The sequence below is a fragment of the Dromiciops gliroides genome, chromosome 1 (genome assembly GCF_019393635.1).
Source record: "Dromiciops gliroides isolate mDroGli1 chromosome 1, mDroGli1.pri, whole genome shotgun sequence".
Lineage (NCBI taxonomy): Eukaryota > Metazoa > Chordata > Mammalia > Microbiotheria > Microbiotheriidae > Dromiciops > Dromiciops gliroides.
Genome location: NC_057861.1, coordinates 740,147,152 through 740,167,190, shown reverse-complemented (window position 1 = coordinate 740,167,190; position 20,039 = coordinate 740,147,152). Strand labels below are relative to the sequence as shown.

The window sequence follows — 20,039 nt, the reverse complement described above, 5'->3', positions numbered from 1 at the left end:
ACAAGGAGACACTGTGCATATGTGTTTGATTGTGATAGAATGTAAACTTGACAGCACAAACTCTTTCCCCTCTTCCCTCTCTCTTTCCTTCATTCCGTTTTCCTTCTTTCCTTCCTGTATCCCTCCCTCCCTTATTTCCTTTCTGTCCTTCCTTTTTGCTTCTTCTCTCTCTGTCTCTGTCTCTCTGTCTCTGTCTCTCTCTCTGTCTCTCTATCTCTCTGTCTCTCTGTCTCTCTCTGTTTCTTTCCTTCTCTGTGTGTTCCTACCACCTAGTACAATGCCTGGCACAAGGCAAGTGCTCAATACTTGTCAAAAAATGGATGCATAACAGACTGTCAGAAGGAACATCAAAAGGCACCACATCTCCTTTAAAAAGACTTCAGATATATGAGTTTGAGGATGTTCCCCCACACACACCTTTGCAACTTGACATTATTGAATGACCCAAATTAGGATATCAACTTGATCCTCAAAGCAGTTTAGAATTATAGGCATGGAGTCTCCAGGAAAAGAAGTGGCCAATTTTCTGAGGGGGCTGAGTGATGGAAACTACTGAATGAGTCTGCTACTGGCCTATTAATTAAAGAGAAGTTCAGGGATTCAGCAGTCAGGCAAATTCAATTATGGGTTCCCTAATGAACCTGGCTGTGCCAAGCCCAGTGGATATTTACTGACAAAAAGACACTGCTATACTGATTGCTCATTCTGAAGTTTTCTTAAATAAGAGACAGAAATGGTCTGAAGGCGGTGTTCAAGATGGTGGCAGTGCTGGTGGTTCCTTGCCTGGCCTTGTATGGATTTTTTAGTTTTCAACCCAGTACAGCCCTGCAGGTTCAACTGCTCCATCAGAGTTCAGTGACAGATGCAAGCAGTCCCATTCCAGAGGGAAAGAAGAATGGGGCAATTGTCTTCAAATCCTCCTCACTCCCAAGCAACAAGGTGTGTAATTTAAGATTCTAAATGTGGATTCTAATCTGTTCCCCCAGTTTTGGGGGAAACTGACTAAAAATCACTGATAAAACGAGTTTAGGTTTTTAAGAGTTTATTGGAAAATAGAAAGAAAAAGATTGAGAACAGAATTATAATAGCCTGGCATTCCTATCTTTCCTCAAATTTCCTGTGAAGTCCTCTGCCGCCACCACCATCAAGTCAGGAAGCCAAAAAGGGCCAGCGCTCTCTGTGCAGGCTCCCTTTCCTCCTTCCTGTCTCCTCCCAGACCATAGGAGGCTCCTCAAGTTGATTGGCTGGTAGCCTTGATAGACAGCACCCATGAGCAAACGTCATTTCCTGATGCCAAGGAAAAGCCACAATGCCTCTGAGGCATTTTCCTCATGGTGGAGCTTTCCCACAGCAAGTCTCCAGTAGGTGGCATCATTCCAATCATTACAAAGGGGAAGTATGTGATCACCAAACTAGATGATCTGATCAACTTGGCCCGGCGGAGTTCCTTATGACCCATGCCCTTTGGGTTGGCATGCTGTGCATATGGCAGCCCCCTGATATGACATGGACTGGTTTGGGGTGGCGTTGCAGGCCAGTCCACATCAGTCAGACGTGATGATCATAGCTGGCACTCTCACCAACAAAATGGCACCAGCTCTCTGAAAGGTATATAACCAGATGCCAGAGCCTCCTTATGTAATTTCCATGGGAAGTTGTGCTAATGGTGGAGAATATTACCCCTACTTGTACTCTGTAGTGAGAGGATGTGACTGCATTGTGCCTGTGGACATCTATGTCCCAGGCTGCCCTCCCACAGCTGAAACTCTGCTCTACAGGATCCTGCAGCTCCAGAAGAAGATCAAATGGGAGAAGAGGCTCAAGGTATGGTACCAGTGGTTACCATAGCCCCTGCTCATGGCCAGAAGGGCCCCTTTGTGTGATCTCATGCCACGTGAATGTCAATGAAATGCCCAGATAACAGGCAAAAAAAAAAAAATAAGAGACAGAAGTGGTACAAGGGAGAAAAAAAACACATTTGGTATCAGGGGTCTTGGGTTCTAATCCTGATCTGCCATTTGCTAGGTGTGTGACCCTTTGGGTTGCTAGACTGGGCATAATGGAGACCTGAGTTCAACTCCTCCCTTACACACTTACCAGCTATGTGATTCTGAGCAAGTCACTATCTCTGCCTCAGTTTCCTCATCTGTATAGTGAAGAGGTTATATTGGATGTCTTCTTAATATCACTTCCAGCTCTAAGTCTATAAAAACATTTTATTTCTTTCATCTTTGGTTTCTTCCTCATCAGATGGGAATGATAGTAGTGAAGAGTAAGGGTATAAACATTTATATAGTGCCTACGGTGTACCAAGCATTAAGGGATATTCAAATATTATCACACCGGATCCTCACAACAAGTCTGGGAGGTAGATGCTGTCATTATTGCCCACCCACCTTTTGCTACAGTTGGAGAAACTGAGGAAAATAGGTTAAGTGACTTGCCCAGGGTCACACAGCTACAAAGTATCTGATGCTGTATTTGAACTCAGCTCTTCCTGATTTCCTAACAGATGGCCAGCCTTCTGTCCACTGTACCACTGTACCACCTAATTTAGCCACCTCTGCACTAACTACTTTCCAGGGATATGGTAAGGCAAATAAATGCTCATCACTATATTTATTGAAGACAGAGAAGGTGTTGGTTTTTTTCTTTGAACTCCTCCCTTGTGGCACATGTGTTGGTCCCATTTTTGTTAGGTTTGGTTGTGGTCAGCCCCTGTGATTTCATTGGTGTAAGGAGCTGCCTGTACCAATTCATATCAGCAAATATTCTTCAACTGATCAATTACTAATCCACTCAGTGTCTTAGGGAATTTCCTGAGGCACTGGGACACAACTTTAACCCACGTCTTTGCATTCCAAGGCTTCCTTTCTATGTAAATCATTGCAGACACTTATTGAACATAGAATGAATAACTGGATTTTTTTTTTCCTTGAGGAGGAGGAAGGGAGGCTCAGATCATTGGATTCATTAATAGAGAATTCCTGTTAAAGACATCCCTTCTATCTAGGTAGATAATCACTTACGGTTTTAGAAGGGTGAATGGAGGTTCTGAGAAGGTAAGGTATCTCTGAACTGCAACTTCAATCCCATCTTCCTGATTTGGAGGTCAGCTTTTTATCCACTAAACCCACAGTAGCTACTGTCAAATGGGTATATATTGGACTTCAGGTATGAATACTTAATCTAGGGGTCTGGGCCTTCACTCTGCCCTTTGACTCCATATTTCTATCAAGATGCAAATAAGTAGAGAGAGGTATGTTGAATATACATGAACCTTCCATAACATCCAAAAGTTTTGGAAAGAAATTCCTGGGCTAAAAATTTCAGGTCTAAAAGGTTGTGTCTAGGGACAAGGAAATTTAATTTTTAATGATGTCAACTGGTAAAGGATTTACAAAGTTGACTGAATGGGAGTTTAAAGGAAAGGAGTATGGAGGGGTTGATGGTGGTCAGTTTTAAGTCATTAATCCTTGGTTTACTAAAGAAAGTTTTGCCCTTTGTCATTGTTCTCTCTAGACCAGGGAGACCCTAAATTATTAAGATGCAGTGGATTGAAAGCTAAATATGGAGCCAGGAAGAAATGACTTCCAATTGGGCCTCAGATATTTACTACCTGTGTGACCCTTGGCAAGTCATTTAACCCTGTTTGTTTCGGTTTACTCATCTGTGGAATAAAATGAGGAGCATGATAACACCTAGCTCCCAGGGTTGTTGTGAAGAATCAAATGAGATATTAACTGTAGAGTGCTTAACATAGGGCCTGACATATAGTAAGTGCTCTATAAATGCTACTCACTATTTTAAGCTATTATTATGATGGACTGGGCAGGAGACGGTTCCAGAAAGTTATGGACACTGGCTAATAATTCACAACTGTTTTGAAATTGCTTGAGTTTTTGTTTTACCACAATATCCCCTTCTCCAGGAAACCATTATTTTTCTATCCAATTGTTATTTCAGTTATATTTCTATTTAATTATTCTCTTCCACTTTCTCTTCCATGAAATGAAATTCAAAAACCAACTACTGAATTTCCATTATAGCCTCTTCTCCTTTGGAAATGCCAAACTATTGTTGTCACTTTGAAATCTGTAAATAGCATGAAAGATGATATTTAATTTTAAGTCTATGCCAACATTTCAGTGGGAATGTCTTGGTTTTTGAAATCATCGGAAGCTCAAATCCCATCTGGTACATTTTCATTTTATCATCCTTCCTTGGTGAATTTTAAAAGTCAACTATGGTACCACATCTTTGCCATTCTGCTAATGCAAGCTCCACATGGAAATCAAAGAGAGAGATGCCCCCAGCAACAAGCTCTTTCTGAGCTGAATGACTTTAAATGGGCTAGAAACAGGGCAAATAAATGTATTGGCATGTGCTAAGAAATCCAAGAATGGTATCCATACCCCAACCACAGCCATAGGAATTTTGAATGGAATGCCTTGGGAGGTAGTGATACTCTCCTGCCCCACCCCAGTGTCTTTAAGCAAAACTGGATAAACACTTGTTAGGAATGTTGAGTGAATTTTTGTTTGGCATAGATTATTTAAATATTGAACAAAATTCACAGATCCAAAGTTAGGAACTCCTGATCTCACCAGTGAACCATCAGACTGTCTTCTCTCCAGGCATACCTCTCCAATCCTGTATTAACACAATTGAGGTCCTGAACAAGTGTAGGGCTTTAAAGCTACCATTCCAGACTAAGTGTTATCTTTTGGGAGGGGGCAGGAAGGAGTGGAATGGAGGGGTCCAGATTTTTTCATCTAGTGTAGTACCTAATCCTCCTAATTTCATGCCGTCTTCAAATTCCATTTGTACCTTCATCCAAGTCAAAGAAAAAAACCTATATTGACCAGCACAAGGCCCAGGGGCATGCCACTAAAGCTTTCCTTCCAGGTTAATACGAATCTATTAATGAGCCCTTTGGATCCAGTCGAAGTGTTCTTGACCTTTTTTCAGGGTCATGGACTCAGGGGTGTGCTGGAGCCAGTTTGAAGGGAATCTTTAGAGCCAAATGTTGACTTTTCAGTGTGAGCATTTACACCTGAACAATCAGGAAGTGTTACAAATTAGGGCTTGATTTATTGTTTTATTGATTGTCTAGGCTTAAGAAAGTGGTGAAGAAAATGTTAATAATCAAGATTAAACTAAGAAGCATGTTATGTGTCCTTTTTCCTCCCCCTGAGGACTCATTTTTCAATATCCACCAGTACCATGCTTCAGGAGACCCATCTGGCAGGCTTGGGAAGCTGGTGTACCCATGCTCTGGATGAGATTTTTAAATAAAAAAACAAAACAAAACAATTGTATTGAAATATAGTTATTTAAATATTTAACAAAATTCATAGACCCTAAGTTAGGAACCCCTGGTCTCACTAGTAAACTATCAAATACTTTCACCCATTCCCCATTTTTTCCAGCTTGTCCATAAGGATATTATTTTTTTATAAATGCCAAATGCCTTGCTCAAATTCCCATATCCCATGTCCACAGCAATATTTTTATCTGTTAGTATAACCTATCAAGAGGTAGTTAGGTGGTGCAGTGGACAGAGCACTGGGCCTGGGGTCAGGAAACCCGAGTTCAAATCCAGCCTCAGACATTCACTAGCTTTGTGACCCTAGGCAAGTCACTTCACTCTGCCTCAGAATCCTCATCTGTAAAATGAGCTGGAGAAGGAAATGGCAAATCACTCTAGTATTTCTGCCAAGTATGACGTTTAAAATCTAATGTGTGGTCGCCTTCTTCCTGTCTCAAGGGTAGGGAAAGCTAGTTAGGGTTTACTTATAAATTAGAACCTTTAGCACCAGTTTGGGGGCAATAAGCATTTACTAAAGAATAGCAAAGAGAGAACATGTGGAATTCAGAAACTTAAGAAACCTATCTAGCCTAGAAGAGAGATCAGAATTCAGCCTGGCCTGCTTCTTCCAAGAGTCCTCTGCCTCTCCACCAAGAGCCTATTCCCGAGACAAAATGAAAGAGCAAGCTTCCTCTCCGTCTCAAGGAAGGTGTTCCTTCCACACTGCTTCAAGCTAATTGGCTAGCACCACCCAAATCCATTGGTTCACTGAACTTGAGGGTGGTCCTGTGTTGAGTTCAGAGTCCACAGTCTCTGAGAACACACCCTCTTCAGAGTCAGAGTCAGGCAGGTGTGGTTTCAATTGAATTAACTTTAAGTGAATTAACTTTAAGGACATTAACCAGCCAGGTTAGTCAATCCAATCAGTCCAAATCAATCCCAGCTGGGGCCTTTGGGCAGTGGCAAAGCCCTTTATTTTCTCATATAAGAAAATCCTAAATGGGATCATGAAGAGTCACACAGTATTGAACAACATCAAATATAGCCTAGTAGCAATATTCAAAATGAAGACAAGGATAAGAAATCTTCGTCCAGGTAAAAAACCACTGGCTATGCACCTACTATGTGCTAGCCACTGGGCTAAGTTCTTGGGGACAGAAAGAAAGGCAAAAGACAGTCCCTGATCTCAAGTAACCCAAAACATGCAAACAACTAAGGATAAACAAGACATATGCAGGATGAATAGGAAATAATCAATGGAGGAAAGGTATTAGAATTAGGAGGGAATGGGAAAAGTTTCTTGGAGAAGGTTAGATTTTATCTGGGACTAGAAAAGAACTAACTGCAACAACTTCATGGAAAAGTAGGTATCCTACTGGCACAAGGAAGCAAGCATTAGATAATGCACCTAATCCATCAGCACCAAAACATGTTCTCTCACTCTCAATTAAGCATGCTAGCAATAAGGAATGACTAGAGAAGGAAATGCCAAACTTTGGGTGCTCAGATGAACCTGGATGGGGAGAAAAGAGAATAGTAGTGCCGAGGCTTAGGACCATAGATTTAGAGCAAGGAGACCTAGTCCAATACTATAATTTTATAGATGAGAAAACCAAGGTTCAGTAAAGCGAAGTGACTTGTCCAAGGTCACACAGGTATGAATGATAGAGCTGGGATTCGAACCCAAGTCCTCAGACTCCCAATCCAACATTCATGTAGACAGGATATTAGAAAAGAAAATGACAATATGCAAATGTCTAATGGGCTTTCTTGTACCCGCAAATGGTAGGCCCAAAGAGAATAACATTTTATACATGTTCTCCTCTGTTCCTTGAAGTGAGATCTCACAGAGAAGACTAGGTCTGGTTCAATAGGTGAGCAGTTAATCAAATCTAAATATCATTTTTATCTTAATGAGACTGACTAGCGAAATCCCAAGAGGCAAACTTCTCCATGTGTCTAGTGACAGAGGCAGCCAATATGCATGGATTTCTCATGGGACCTTCCCCAAAAAGGAGAGGCAATTACATTCACTATATTAATCAAATCATCAGTAATGACTTCTGATCCCCCCAAGTGAGTGAGCTCTGTGTTCTCAACAGAGCCCTTGAGCACTTTTTATATCAATGTTGCTAAAAATCATTGAGCGAGGGAATTTAAAAACTCAGATCTACTTATTAGAAAATCCCTGTGCCCAGAAAAGCATAAAACAGAAAATTCCGTTACTGACTTGGGTAAAATCTTGGAACTATTCCTAGCATAGGGTTCCTTACCACTTGGTCACTGGACATAGTAAGTGGGGAGCAAGAGAGAGCTGGATCATAGAGCATTCAAGGGCATAGGGTGGGAGCCCCTGGGACCATATTCCAAAAGTTCTTAGTGGACACAATGAAGGGATAGCATTGTATTTAAATGGAATGTAGGGTCACCAACATGGTGGGGTTTCAATGTTTTCAGGAAGATCTGCCTGTCTTCCCCAAACCTCATCTACTCATCTACTAGAGAATCAAACTTCCTGCCTGTTCCTTCTTTACACTGCACTCTAATCTATGCTATTCTAATTCTGGTCCCTTATTTTTTGAGACTAGGTCTCCCTACAACACCCAAGCTGGAAGGAGAGCAGCCATGCATGGACCCAGTCCCACTACAGATTAGCACAGGGGTTCTGCCCTGACCCTGGCCAGTTCTTCCCTCCTTAGGCAGCCTGGTGGTATGAAACTCCCAGGAGCTTGACATGTTAATGGAAAATTTAATGTATCTTGCCAAATCTAAAGAATGAAAAACGATAATTGAAAAATCCCAAATGGCAAAAACATTTACAAATACTGCAGGGCTGAGCAAATGGATCTCTTTGTCTCCCCCCCCCCCCCACCCCTTGGAAGCTCTGAATTTACTTAAGGGGGAGAGGCACATCAAGCATGCTTTTGGAGATGTCAATCAGCATCCCTCGCCTTTTCTTTCAGCTTTTATCATCTATTTTGACAGCAAGAGTTGTTTTAAAGCATTAATGTTTAAATCCCATTCCCCTCTCAGAGACTGTACCAGACCTACCTAAAGTTCCTGGCTGAGTTGTAAATTCCCCTTCCTCCTTCTCAATGCCCCAGGTAGCACTGGTTTAGAAAGTACAGATCTATAAGGAATTATCCTGGAATCCCAGTGTGGGAATTGGGATCCTGATGTTTTATTCCATGAGTGAATGAATAAAACATTAATAAGTGTTTACCATGTAGAAAGCACTGAACCTTGGCATCCCTTTCACAGGCCATGTAGGGTGTGGAGGCTACAATCATCATCTATTCAGAGTCTCTACCCTAATCAGACCTCATAGGAAATGCTCTGTTTCATTTTGGACATCATAGTTTAGGAGGAACAATGAGAAACTAAAAAGTACCATTGTGGGGGTGGGGAGGGTGGAGACAAGGAAGGGATAGGTCCAAGTGTCCATGTATCTAGGGATGCTTTGAAAGAACTGGAGATGCTGTCAGAGAGCTTTGAGGTTCTCAAATATATAATATCAACCTTTGTCTCTAACCAATACTAAGAAGTCCCCTCAATTCTAAGCATCTTCATCTACTCCCTAAGACAATCAATCACAAAGCAGCAGTGATAAGCCTTGAAAGAGGGCATCTCCACCCTGGGAATTCCTTCTTAAGTCAATACTAACAAGAGCTTAAATGAATCTCGTGTCTTGTATGGCAAAGCCCTTCCACCACATTATATCATGAAAGCCGCACAAAAACCTTGAGAAGTATATAGCACAAGTATTTTCTATTTAAAAATTAAAAAAAATCAAACATAAAATAAGGTTAAATGACTAGCCCAAGAACAGACAGCAAAGTAAGTGGTAGACCCAAGATTCCATGACCTCCTAACTCCAAAGCCAGTGCCCTTTCTGAAATGACTTTCTAATAGAACAAGAACAACAACAAAAAATAAAAAGGAAGGAAGGAAGGAAGGAAGGAAGGAAGGAAGGAAGGAAGGAAGGAAGGAAGGAAGGAAGGAAGGAAGGAAGGAAGGAAGGAAGGAAGGAAGGAAGGAAGGAAGGAAGGAAGGAAGGAAGGAAGGAAAGACAACAAATGGGAGTCAAAAATAAAGCAGTTATTGAGCCAGGGAACAATCAGGATAACCTGAGGCTTTTTGCACTTAGCTCAATACTTCTTTAATTAGACAGACACATGCTACTTGGAAGAAGTGATTCATAGAACAGACTCTACAGCCTTGATATTTCTGCCTCCCCAAACCTGGAAACCTAGAAGGGCAGGATCACACAGAACAGGAAAGGGTCTCTGGGGTCATCTAGTTCAACACCCTCATTTTATGGATCAGGAAACTGAGCTTCAGGGAGGTCACATGATTTGCCAGAGGTCATTCGGCTATTCTCTAAGAGAAGCAAGATTTAAAGCCGTGTCCTTTACTGCACTTAGGTGTCTACACTGAGGGCTAGTTATAGGGAAAATTCTCAGGCAAGTCAACTTCACCTACAGTGGGGACACTGCCACTCCCAGACCCAAATCAACACTTCTTTCTCTAAGTTTTTAAATGTCCTCATATTCCTGCTTGGTAGCCTAATGTCCCTCCTCCCATCTCAGTGTCCCATTCCCTTAACCCGTCTCTATCTCTTCTCTCTTTCCTATAAAAACATTAGCAGTCCTATAGTACATTCTCTCTGGATAAGCTCTACAAGGTGATAGTGGAAGGCAGTGAGTTTTAAATCAGATAAATGAATCTGTGTTCAGAGGTCAGTTAATTGAACTTCACAGACCAACCAACATTTGTTGTTCAGTCATTTTTCAGTTACATCTGACTCTTTGGGACCTCATTTGGGCTTTTCTTGGCAGAGATACTGGAGTGGTTTACCATTTCTCCAGCTCAGTTTAAAGATGAGGAAACTGAGGCAAACAGGGTGAAGTGACTTACCCAGGGTCACACAACTAATAAGTATCCAAGGCCAGATTTGAACTAAGGAAAATGAGTCTTCCACACTTCAGGTCTTGTTATCGACATGTACTAAGCACCTAATGCATGTAAAGCCCTGTGCTTTGAAGTAGAGATACAAATAAAAAAATCCCTCAATAACATATTCTATTGCATTTGGGGTGGGGATATAACATGTACACAGATATGCAGATCAGTAAATATTAATTAAAATGGTATCCTTCACTAACCCTATGTTGGTGGAAATGTGATAAGATACAACCATTCTGGAGAGCAATTTGGAATTATGCCCAAAGGGCTATAGAACTGTGCATGCCCTTTGATCCAGCAATACCAGTTCTAGGTTTATATCCTAAAGACATCCCCCAAAAGGGAAAAAAGACCTCTTTGTACAAAAATCTTCCTAGCAGCTGTTTTAGTGGTGGGAATGGGAAATCAAAGGAATGCCCATCCACTGGGGAATGGCTAACAAGCTGTGGTATATGATGATGGTGGAATATTATTGTGCTATAAGAAATGACAAGCAGGTGCTCACTTCGGCAGCACACTAAAACTGGAATGATACAGAGAAGATTAGCATGGTCCCTGCACAAGGATGACATGTAAATTCGTGAAGCATTCCATATTTTTTCACTGATACACACATTACCTCATTGACAATTCAGAAGCAAATGTAACTTGTGTTAACTCCCAGAAAACAGCAAAAGTAGGAGCTGAAGACACAATGGAATCATCAGAGCCAGCTGTAACAGTAAGAAGTGTGAAGGTGTTTGGTTTGCTTGTTTGCTTGCTTGTTTTGGGGGGTGTTGTTTTCGTTTTTGTTTTCTGTTTTTAAGTATTAGAAACAGTATTCTCAAAATAACAGCAGAAAGTTCTGTTAGAAAGTTCCCAGCAGGTGATGGCTCAGTTTAGTACGGTATTGTAACTGTGACTGATTTTTGTTAGGTTTTAAATGTAGAAAAGAATTTCACTATTTCATGCAATGTTGTAAATAAAATTTACCCTTTCAGTTATCAGAATTGCAGTTCAGATATTTACCATAGCTAATCTTTTCCTACATCATTTTTCATCATGTACATTTGAAAGTATTGCAGCATATTTAAATGTAATCCTCAGTTAGATTTCACAATGCTAGGTCCTGTAGGTTTTTCTTTTTCTTTGTTAATGAGGTTTTTCTTTTCAGCTGCCCTTTTTTTTTTCTTGTACATTTTGTGTGTGAAGACTTCAAGTTTGAATCTTCCAGAACCCTTCTAAGTCACACTTTAATTTTTGGAGTTGATTTGTAGTAACATGTAGTTTAACTTTTGGAAATGTCTTAAAATCTTACAAAATAATCTTTCTAATAAGATCAGGTCATCATACAAGACAGATACAATCAACATGAATTCATTGCAAAGTCTATAGAATCAACAAGTTTTCACTTTGCTAAATAAAAATATCAATGAAAACAATTCTATATAATTTTTGGAATTGCCATCTAATTTATAAAAAACAGTAAAAAGGTTTGGTTTTGGTAAACTTTTTTCATGCCAGATGCTGTTTACAACAATGAATATGCCAATAAAACATTTGTCCATTCTGGAAAAAAGAAAAGAAATGAAATGACAAGCAGAATGATTTCAGAAAGGCCTTGAAAGACTTGTATGAACTGATGCATAGTGAAGTGAGCAGAACCAAGAGAACATTATGCATAGAGACAGCAATATTGTTTGATGAAGAACTGTGAATGAGTAAACTATGCTCAGCAATACAATGATCTGAGACAATGCCAAAGGACTGATGAAACACATCATCTACCTCCAAAGAAAGAACTGATAGTGACTAAACACAGACTGAAGCATGCTATTTTTTATTTTCTTTCATTTTTGCCCTTTTATTCATGTTTTCTTGTACAAAATGACTGATATGATAATGTTTTACATAATTGCACATGTATAACCCATATCTGATTGCTTACTACCTCAGGGTGGGGGAGGGGAGGAAGGGAAGGAAGGATAAAATTTGGAACTCAAAAGTATAAATAAACATGTTTATTATTTTAAAAAATAAATAAATCTGGTCACAGACACATGAAAAAAAATTAAAAATAAAATAAAATGGCATCCTTTGCACAGAACGTTATAGTCCAATGCATTGTGTTGGTTTGTTTTGCCTTGTTTTTTTTCTTCATTGTTAGAGGATAGTTAGATGGGAAGGATGATTGGATATATGCCAATAAATTTAGAAATGACAGATGTTCAGGCATCCATAACACTTAAAAATAAAATGTTTTACCCTTGAATCTCTTATTTAAATTATAGCCTGGCATAGCAAAGGTGGAAAGTCACATAACTTCCGAAGGGCCTAACCCTCCCCACAAACAACCTAGAGTTCTGCAGGGCTCAGAGAACAGCATCAAGGACTCCCCACCTATCAGAACATATGTTGGAGTGTGGCTACACTGGCACATGAGAATCAGGGAGCTAATCTCTCCAGGTGGCTCAAGTAAGGGTGTCCTTGAGTTTCCTATTCATGAGTCATTGCCTAATGCCAACACCAGGGCCATTTGCTTTCCCAGTCCCTGGAGTTGTTGCTGACACTGACCTCCTTGTGTTCCTGAACAAGACACTCCATCTCCCCATTCTGTGATGCTCTCCCTACTTATCTCTGCCTCTCTGACTCCCTTCAAGTCTCAGCCAAAATATCACCTTCTTCTACAAGAAGCCTTTCCTGCCCCCTCCCCTTAATTCCAGTATCTTCCCTCTGAGACGATCTCCAATTTACCCTCTTCACAAGGCATTAAAAGAAGAAGCATTCACATAGGATTTGCCACTTTACCAAAACAGCCTTGGCTTTTTCCACCTTCCATCTGATATGCAACTTTCCATATGTGTTACCTCCCTCATTAAAATATGAGATACTCAAGATCAGGGACAGTCTTACCTTTGAATTTGTTTTCCCAGGGCTGTGCAACTAATGAGTACTTTATGCATTCATACATTTTGTATGCACATCCTTGTTTACTTGTTATCTCCCTCATTAGAATGTGAACTCCTTGAAGACAGGGATTGTTTTTGCTTTTCTTTCTATCCTCAACACTAAATACAGTTCCTGATACATAGTAAGCCTTTGACACATGCTTGTTGATGGATGCTTCAGAATTACAAAGGCCAATGAAGTTTTGGTCCTTTTTTGAAAGAAATACATTTGATTCCTGATGACAAAATACTTAAGACAACCAGAAACTTATCTCTTAGTGTGAAGATATCAATTGGCCAGAGGATACTAACTAATTAACTGTGTTGTGCTGAAACACCAACTGCTAGCAGAAAAGTCAACTGTGGACCCATGAACTTGACTGTTCTCAAATAGTGTGGGAAAGCAATCCAGTGTCAAAGATAAATATCATTGGCAATATGAGATTTCTTGCTGTTCTCTGGGACTGAGTAACTTGTATTTTTGCAAACTGTTCTTGTTCATGGATGGTATTCAATCAATTCTTTTCGTTTGGTTGGGTTTTTTTGTTTTTGTTTGGGTTTTTTGGTGGGGCAATGAGGGTTAAGTGACTTGCCCAGGGTCACACAACTAGTAAATGTCAAGTTTCTGAAGCCAGATTTGAACTCAGGTCCTCCAGAATCCAGGGCCGGTGCTTTATCAACTGCACCACCTAGCTGCCCCCCCCACCCCAAATCAATTCTTGTAGAGTAAGTGGAAGGTGGGACACTGTCATTATGAGGGGAAAGAAATGATCTGAAGACCCAGATGAAACTTTGGACTCTGCTATAGTTGTGAGACCAACTGTGTGGAGCTTAGGCTCTCTACCATCCTGGGTAGCCTCCTCTGGACAACCTTTAGCTCATCAATAACTGTCCTGATATGTGAGTCTGAACACAAGTGAGATAAGGTAAAGTGGTAGTTGGTGAACATAGTACTCAGATGCGATCTCACCAAGGTCAAGGTCAACAAAATCATCCCCCAAAAATGATGTTTGGAGATAGGCAGTGTGGTACAGTGTGCTGGCTTTGGAGTCAAAGAATAGGCTGGCTCTGCTTCTTACCACCTATGGGACCTTAAAAAGTCACTTATTTGCTCTAGGTCTAAGCTCCTCATCTGTAAAATGAGTTTGACTGGATAGTTTCTAAAGGCCCAGCCCCACCCTTGTTTCTCCATCTATGATCCTATAACCTGACCATCCCCTCTAGATAGGTTGCCCTAAGGGATCAAAAAGTATGAGATATGTTTAGGAAGGAGCTGCCAATCAAGCAGTTATATAGTCCTTTGATATTTGCAAAATACTTTGCATATCTTATCTCATTTGATCTTCACAACTCTACGAGGGAGGCATTATAGTTATAGACAAGGAAGTGTCTTGTCACAAGGCTGTTAAGTATCTGAGGCAGGATTTGTCCTCAGGTCTTCCTTCCTATAGGTCTCTATCCGAGGACAAAAGAATTATGGCTCAAAGAAAAGTCTGACTTCTCCCTCAAAGTAGCAAAGACAAGCCAGGCTGTAGAAAGGCATTGGGGAGACAGATCAGTCTGAGAGGGAGTAGTTAGGATGGCTGCAAGAAGGACGAGGGACATGAGATGGGTCTTGCAGCATAGATAGGTAGAAGTTCAAGAAGGAATTTCAAACTGAGAGAACAGCAAAGTAAGAGTTAAATTGAGCAAGTTTGCATTAAACACCTAATGTGTGGTAGAGTAGACAGAGGACTGGTTCTGAGATCATAAGCCCTTGGTTCTAAATCTTGGATCTCTTTCCTGTGTGACATTGGGCAAGTCACTAGACTCACTAGGTGGGACTTTGGTGAAGTGAGGGAGGCCAGATTAGATGGTTTCTGTGATGTTTAAAAAGGTTAGATATGGGGCAGCCAGGTGGTGCAGTGGATAGAGCACCAGTCCTGGATTCAGGAGGACCTGAGTTCAAATCCGGCCTCAAACACTTGACACTTACTAACTGTGTGACCCTGGGCAAGTCACTTAGCCCCAATTGCCTTACAAAAAAAATAAAAAAGATTAGATACATCATTTCTGGGTGGTGTAATCATCTTATTAATAATGCCAGCATTTTAATGAAAGGATGGTCATTTGACCATCTTTCTCTTAGATCAAGGATAATCATAATGGTGGGCTCAAGGTTTATGCACCTTTTTGGAAAAGAAGGTGTCCTAGGGTGGCAATCAACTCTGGGTAAAAAATAATGAGAGAATGAATATTACAATGAGGGACTGGGCCTGAACTTTGATTATGTCAATTAATTCTTGAGTTGACCCTAAACTTGGGCAATCTATTCAGAGAATTTATCTCCCCCCACACTTGAGTAGAACACAATAGCCATTATACCTTGGTGAGGTCTGAACTAGAAAGTTAGTCCAATCTCATTATCAGCCATGTCCTTCAAGAGACTGAACTTTTAAAATCAGAACTTTAGGAAAAAGGGGAGGGCATTCTGGGTCTCCCCAGATCATTGGTTATTAATAATCATTTCTTCCACTTTTTTTGTTTTGGTGAGGCAATTTGGGTTAAATGACTTGCCCAGGGTGACACAGCTAGTAAGTGTCAAGTGCCTGAGGCCAGATTTGAACTCAAGTCCTCCTGAATCCAGGGCTGGTGCTCTATCTACTGCACCACCTAATTGCCCCATTTCTTCCACTTCTAAAGTCTTTCCCAGGTCTAAATCTAACATCCTATGATCTGGGACTTGAGAGAGTTCACAGTAATTTTCATGATCTCACTGGAGTCTCACAAAAGCCCTGGGAGGTAGTGACTATGGTGTTGACATGTTCATTTTTTCTAATGAGGAAACAGGGTCACAGGAGTTAAGAATAGTCATACAATTAATAAGTGCTAGAGGGTGGGGTTGGAACCTGGTCACTGGGACCCTGAGAATAAAAAGGGCTCCTTTGTTTCCCTAGAAGCATGCTCTTTTTCTCTGAGGACCACATTCCCCGATGTGCCCAGCTTGGCTGCGTATCTGCAGCTCAGAGGTGCTTCTATCAGTCTTTTCACATTCATCAAACTGTGCATCATCACAGGAGCTGATTCCTTGTCATCAAGATCTGTAGGCAGAAGCCAGCTTGGTGCAGAACAACAGACTGATTCGCAGAAGCAATTAGGGTCTGCCTTTACTGGTCAACTAAGTTGGGAAGTTCCATGGACAGAGCAGATAAATAACTCTCATTCTCTCTGAGCCTATATGGGTATCTGCTGATAATGGAAATGGCAGGCTTGAGACCTTCCTTCTCTTTGTTTCCCTCAATTACTATGTCCTCATACTGTTCTCCAAGTATATTATAGTTTTTCAGCAGCCATGGTAGACAACAGGCTTCTCAGCACCCACAACTGAATTCACATCCTTGCACCTTAACATAGCAATGATGGTATGTTTCCATTCTGTCCTCCTATTTTGACTTGCATTTGCCTAAGTCTTATAGTCAGAAGACCTGGGTTACAGTCTTGGCTCTGAGGCTTGAAAGTTGTACGATCTCCAGAAATCCATAGAGTAGACAAGTGAGGGGCAGCTAGGTGGCGCAGTGGTTAGAAAACTGGCCCTGGATTCAGGAGGACCTGAGTTCAAATCCGGCCTCAGACACTTAACACTTACTAGCTGTGTGACCCTGGGCAAGTCACTTAACCCCAATTGCCTCACCAAAAAAAAAAAGAAAATTGAGTGAAAATTTAGGAAGTGAAGATGAGATTGAGCCTTTACGAAGGCAAATGGGTTTAGTGGTTTGCCATGAGAATTGGTCATGGGCAAGAATTACAGAATTACAGAATTATTGTTCCTAGAAAGTATGGTGGGCAGAACTAAATTGGCATTGACCTATATCCAGTACACATTGGACATCTTTTTTGCCATAGCCAGGTAAAAGTGATTCATGTTCATTGTGAAGTCTAGCTTCCCTCTTAGCAAGAAAGTAAAGAGTCTCAAAGAATTTCTTACTACTTTCCAGATTATCATGGAAAACTTAAAAATATGGAAAGTCTAAAAGGTTAATACAAATAGAACATCCTTTATGGGATATTCTTTCACAGGGCAGATGTTACCTCAGATTGTAAAGGATACTCTCTGCTTACTCACATTGAACACTATAGGTCCCAAGCCCTAACTAGTTTTTTCCACTATATAATCAGCCAGAGATATAATTGCTGTGGTTGCTGCATTGTTTGGTTGTTTTTCAGTCGTGTCCAACACTTCATGACCCTATTTGGGATTTTCTTGGCAAAGAGACTGGAGTGGTTTGCCATTTCTTTCTCCAGCTCATTTTATAGATAAGGAAACTGAGGCAAGCAGGGTTCAGTGATATGTCCAGAGTCATGCAGTTAGTGTCTGAGGCCAGATTGGAACTCAATAAGATGAATCTTCCTGACTCTAGGCCCGGTGCTCTATCCACTGCACCACCTAGCTACCTTACCCAAGGAAATAAGAACTACATCAAGAAGCTCTATTTACTAACTCTCTCTCTATCCCATGTTCTTTCCTCTAGGACATATTGATACCTAGCAAGGGAAAGGACAAATTCTCTCTGACTAAAAACTCCTAACGCCTATAGATAATGTTGAGTCAAGTTAATAAATAAAACACATGGACAGCTAGGTGGCATAGTCCTGGAACCAGGAGGACCTGAGTTGAAATCCAGCCCCAGACACTTACCAGCTGCATGATCCTATGCAGGTCACTTCACCCCAGTCACCTCATTCCATCCCCACTCCCCACAAAAATAAGTTTAATAGATAAATAAAACACTTAATATTGCAGAATTTTTCAAAAACATTATCTGGAAGGTAAGCCCTTGACAAACTGGTTCAGATCTGTAAGATAATAGACTCATAGAAGGATAGAGTTGGAAGGACTCTTAAAGCTCATAACCAAGAACCTCCCATTCACCGTAGGAGTCTCTAGTATTAGAGATAAAAGGACCCAAGGGATGAAGTCTGATGAGAGATCATATATTTTCTGGTTGAATACCCCCATTTCACTAATAAACTATATAGCCTGTTGCACTGTAGAATGTTCTTCCCTATATTCCAATACCTAGAAATGTCAAGAGAAACTGAGAAAAGCCCTCAGCTTATTGGATGGTCCCCCTCTGTGGTAAACTTTGGAAAGGTCTGAGAAAGTAGTTTCAGAAGATGGAAATGTGCAGATAGATTGCCATCTGTACCATCAGATGCATAATGGAATTGCAGAATAATACCATCACCTGGATAGATCTAGAAGGAACCCCAGAAGCCATCTAGCCCAACCCCCTCATTTAACACATAATGAACGTGAGTTTCTGGAAGGGAAAGTGTATTTCCCATGGTCCTGTAAGTAGTGATCATCCAAGGTAGTATTTGAGCTCAGGTCCTGTAAGTTCAGAGCCATTTCTCTTCCAATCCCACCTTCTTGCATATGGAAATAGGATTTTTGATGGGATCCAAGATCCAATGGAATATTGGAGTTTCCTTACACTGAGATATTATGTGGTCCTAAGTCTTTCCTCCAAGCTCCAGTTGTTCATATAACATGATTTCAGACTTTGACCACTTTGGTTACCCTTTTCTAATTATGCTTTGCTTTACCAATACCCTTCTAAATATATGGTTCTCAGAATGGAATATAAACCATTAGGGGTTACTTTATGACTGAGTTAAACTTTTTTCTTACTTTTATCCCTTAGTGGGAACACAGTTAGTGTTCGTTTCCATTGATTACTCAGCTCCTTCCTCTTGAGACCAACTGCTGTTTGTTTTTCCAAGCATCCTGTTATTTCAATTTGGGTTGATGTACATATTCCCCAGTTATCACTTTCATCAATATCACTCATTCTATCACCAGTTCTTATTAGTTTCACTGAGCCTAATATGTATTATCTCACATACAGAACGTTTCCATAATACTTTTTACTTTTCACAGAGCTTCCACTAAATTATCTAGCCAAATCTTTGGGATGAACCTAGGAGGAGAGAGAGCAGATGAAAAAAAAAAACATTCACAGGATTACTCACTGGCAGAGCTGGAACTAAAACTATGGTCTTAAAATTTCTAGACCAGTATTCTTTCATTGTATTCCTACACAAAGCTTGGTACAAGTGATGCCTAGTGCACATGACTTACATGGCAGTTGGAAAGAAAGTTTTCTCAGGAATCCATTCTCTTGTGCTTATAATAGATAGGAAATAGGAATTTGTGTGGTTTTGCCAGTGTGATTATGGAACCCATCATAGGAAATTAAATTTTTAAGGTTTGCTCACATTAGTGACAAAAAGATGGAGGAGAAAGAATTAAGAGGGACTAAGGACAGCCATATATAGCATAGGATATCATACCACAAACCTTCACCATAAAGGGAAAGCTTTAATTCATATGCCACTTACCCAGAATCAAAAATATTTCACATGTAGGATTAGACCAAAATTGAACTTTAGATACATATATATCAAATATTTTAAAGGATTTTCTAAGTGTAAATTTAATACAAACAAAATAGAGGAAGAGGTAATAAAGAGAGGTGGGAAAGGAGAAATGAAATGTTTCATCTACTTAAGCAAAAAGTTTTAAGTACTTTAAATAACAATAACAATAGTTTACATTTATAAAATATGTTAAAGTTTATGAATAATTTTATATAAGTATCATGATTGTAGTACTTACTACCATTTGAAAATATGAAAATGCAGAATGAGCTGTTATTCATTAAAGCTGATCCCATAAAAGTTCTACTTGATAAGTTTTGTTAGCCTTAGATAATGATACTATGTGAACCCCCAAATAACAAATCTACATTGCTTTATAATCTATGATTTTGCACAGTGGTTCACAGTTACTGGTA

The 20,039-nt window shown here is 40.3% G+C and overlaps 1 protein-coding gene and 1 non-coding gene across 2 annotated transcripts in view; one reads left to right on the top strand and one right to left on the bottom strand.

Annotated features, from left to right (window-relative positions):
• The window catches only part of FHIT (fragile histidine triad diadenosine triphosphatase), a 1,715,999-nt gene that overhangs the window by 248,097 nt on the left and 1,447,863 nt on the right, over positions 1-20,039 (bottom strand). The window lies entirely within an intron of this gene.
• Positions 10,774-10,876, top strand: LOC122737524. Its single transcript, XR_006354356.1, has one exon. It is a non-coding gene; the product is annotated as a U6 spliceosomal RNA (small nuclear RNA).